Source organism: Dasypus novemcinctus, chromosome X (assembly GCF_030445035.2).
Source record: "Dasypus novemcinctus isolate mDasNov1 chromosome X, mDasNov1.1.hap2, whole genome shotgun sequence".
Lineage (NCBI taxonomy): Eukaryota > Metazoa > Chordata > Mammalia > Cingulata > Dasypodidae > Dasypus > Dasypus novemcinctus.
Genome location: NC_080704.1, coordinates 1,522,763 through 1,526,086, shown reverse-complemented (window position 1 = coordinate 1,526,086; position 3,324 = coordinate 1,522,763). Strand labels below are relative to the sequence as shown.

Genomic DNA, 3,324 nt, shown 5'->3' with positions numbered 1-3,324 from the left:
GCGCCACCTTTTAAACATCATGATCCCAGATGCTCACGTGCGTTCTTAAGGAAGAGGACACAGGGTTCCAAAGGACGCTGGTTCCAGGCCAAAGACAATCCAGGCATGATGTTTGCAGCCCTTTTGTCTTTTTAGGAGACAGAGGATTAAATCCAGAACCTCGTATTCATGGCACTCGACCACTAAGCTAAACCTGCTCCCCTGCAGCCAGTTTTTTTATTCATGGTTTGGGATTAGGGTGAGGCAAGCGAGGCATTCTAGTACAGAATTTTAAGGGGGCTCCCGAAAAACGCAAAATCATTGTATGTGCTATTTAAAAAAAAATAAAAATCAATGCAAAAATTAAAATCTACGGTGGGCACAATATCAACATTTTTTAAACCCAAACACAGGACAGATGTGGGCCAAGGGCAGCTGGCGCTTGCCTTGATTTAATAAAAGTGGGGCCGGTGCACGTCCTGGGGTTCATACCGGTGGACATTCAGGGCACAGCGGGCAGGGTTCTCCACGTTCTGCTTGAGGGCCCCTCAGTAAGCTTTCGCAAGGACAGAGAGGTTTACGCAATAAGACATCTGAGTTTCCTCCCTCAAAGAAGGTGACACCACTTGAATGAACCCAATCACGCCAGCCTCATCGTAGCTCGCTTTTCTCCAATTTATGAACCAAAGCGGTGAGCCTGGGGGAAACGGAGTCTCTTGAGGGGCTGCAGGCTGAGGGGGAGGGCATCTGGGGAGAACAGGTGAGCCATATCTCGGCCAGCACAGGTAGGTGACGTTCCTCCAGGGAGACCCTCCTCCTCCTCCTCCTGGGAGGATCCTCCTGGCAGCAGGAAATGGGATGTGAAGCCAAGTCAACTCTGCCCACACGTGAGACCCTCCCCAGGCTGCAAAGGTGGTCAGACAGACAGGTGTAAGTACAAAGGAACAAAGCTAAAGAGGTGCCCGTTCTCGGGGCTGCGGGAGTCAGATGGGGCGGTGATTCAGTCCCAGTCGCGGTCTCTGCCGACACAGATGCTCCCCAAAATGTGCCTTCAGTATCTTCATCTGCCAGACCCAGGGGGTCCCCCAGGCTTTCTTTTGTTAAAATCAGTGAATTTTCCTAGCAGGAGAATCCCATCCATCATCCATGTGGGATCTAAGCTTCCTCTCGATATGGAGGTGGAGTGGACATCGCCATCCCAGGGTCCACAGGATGGAAGAATAGAGTATGGATTAGAGTGGACTTACTGATATTCTACTATGGAACTATACTGACTAGTAATGGAAGAAACTATAGCCTTGATGTGGAGAAAGTGGCCACAGTAACTGCTGAGAGCAGGGAGAGGGAAGAAGAGATAGGATGTGGGGGCATTTTCAGGACTTGGAGTTGTCCTGGATGATATTGCAGGGACAGATGCTGGACATTCTATATCCTGCCATACCCCACTGAATGGACTGGGGCAGAGTGTAAACTACAATGTAAACTATACTCCATGCGGTGCAGCAGTGCTCTAAGATGTATCCACCAAATGCAATGAATGTGCCACAATGAAAAAAAAATCAGTGAGTTTTATTGAGGTGACACTCGCAAAGCATAAAACTCACTGTGTTAGTCATTTTAAAGCAAACAATCCCATGACCCTGAGTGTTTCCACTGTGTCTTAAAACTACCATCTCTCTCTGGTTCCAGAACATTCTCTTCACCCGAAAAGGAGAATCTGTGCCCACCAGCGGTCAATCCCCACCCCCACCCCCCCACCGGCAGCCAGTATTTTGCCTTCTGTCTCTATGGATTTGCTCATTCTGGACATTTCATACCAAAGGAGTCATAAGTATTTGCTCTACTCTCGTTTTCTCACTCAACATGACACCTTCAAGTTCCATCCGTGTAGGATGCATCAGAACCTCATTCCTTTTTAGGACCGAATAACAACCTGTTGTACGCACGGACCACGTTTTGTTCATCCTCTCCAGGGACCTTTGGGTCGTGTCCACTTCTTGGCTATTGTGAGCAAAGCCCTGACCTTGAAGAAGCTTCCTAAGGCACGAGGTTCAGATCTCAGACCCCAAAGCAGCTTCCCAAAGGAACGGGTCGGCACCCACTCAGGAGAATCAGAGCCCACTCCACACGCAAGCACCTGACGCGCCCAGGGGCCACGTTCTGAAAGGCGAACAAAGCGGTAGAATGAATACTGACCTTCTGAGGCCCCTAACCCCGTGCATCAGAAATAATTACCATTGCAACATGTCACCTGTATATTTACCCGTTTGTGTGCCAGTGTGGAAGGCAGCATGCGCTGCTCGGAGCGGTGCATCTGAGTCTGACCCGCTCCTGCCCCTGGACTCAGAGTCGGTCCAGGGAGGGCTGCTCCTTTCCTGGCCAGTGCAGGTCTTTTGGAACGCAGACGCGGCGCCCTCCCTCATCCCGCGTGCGTGGCCCTCAGCTTACCTTGGAAGCGGACGAAAGTCCAGGCTTGACAGGCAGGGGTGGGGGTCCCAGCCCGGGCTCTCCCCACTCCAGGCTACTCGGCTCCGTGTTATTTTCCCGGCTGGCTGGAAGGAAGGGAGGCTCTCCAAAGAGAAAGTGAAGCTTGCTGTTCTATTCAGGCTTTTTGTAGCCTCTGGGTGGGGGCCCCACCCCTAAAATTCCCACCCAGTGACCGTAGGGTTCAAAGAACCCCTGGCTTAGAAGGGGGTGGACAAATCACAGAGAGGCTGTGGGACCCTCTGAAAATAATAGTGTTCTTTTCTTCCTGCTCCTTCGTGAGTGTTCTTTTCTTCCGGTTCCTTGCGGAGTGTTGGTTGTAATTATAATTACCCCTTCCCATTCAAACGGGGTTGGGCAATTTCCTGCTCTAGTAAATCTAGCCCAAGGAGCAGGAATGGAAAGTTCAAGGGGTCCTGTCGGTTTCTCTCCACGACAAGCTCCTCACAGCCCCCGGGCATGGAGAGGACCCCACGCCCTGAACTGGGAGCCCTCAGCTCGTTGGACTGCTGTCCCCAACTTTCCCTGCCAGCACATGCTCTGTTCTGTCCCCAAATCTTAACTGAGGCATCACCTATGTGTCATTTCTCAGCTGCCCTCCTTCCCCTTTTGTACATTGGCTACCAGCCACAGGCTCCTTCCCAGCAGCTGCAAACCATCCCACCAGTGTGGTTTTGCATTATTTTTTTATTTTTTAGGAGGTACCGGGGATCGAACCCAGGACCTTGCACATGGGAAACCGGTGCTCAACCACTGAGCGACATCTGCTCCCCGGTGAAAGTTAGTTTTTCCAGTGGTTTGTATTTTGTTGGTTTTTAGGTTGTATCAGGGATTGAATCTGGGTTCTCATACATGGGAAGC

The 3,324-nt window shown here is 51.0% G+C and overlaps 1 protein-coding gene across 4 annotated transcripts in view; it reads right to left on the bottom strand.

Annotated features, from left to right (window-relative positions):
• IL3RA (interleukin 3 receptor subunit alpha) overlaps nucleotides 1-2,992 on the bottom strand; it is a 53,164-nt gene extending 50,172 nt beyond the window's left edge. The window contains exon 1 of one of the 4 annotated variants that reach the window (XM_058291027.2): nucleotides 2,428-2,992. The gene's annotated coding sequence lies outside the window, so the exon portion shown is untranslated. The remainder of the gene's footprint in view (nucleotides 1-2,427) is intronic. The other 3 variants (XM_058291030.2, XM_058291028.2, XM_058291029.2) reach the window with 3 other exon arrangements.
• Between the last annotated feature and the right edge of the window lie 332 nt (nucleotides 2,993-3,324).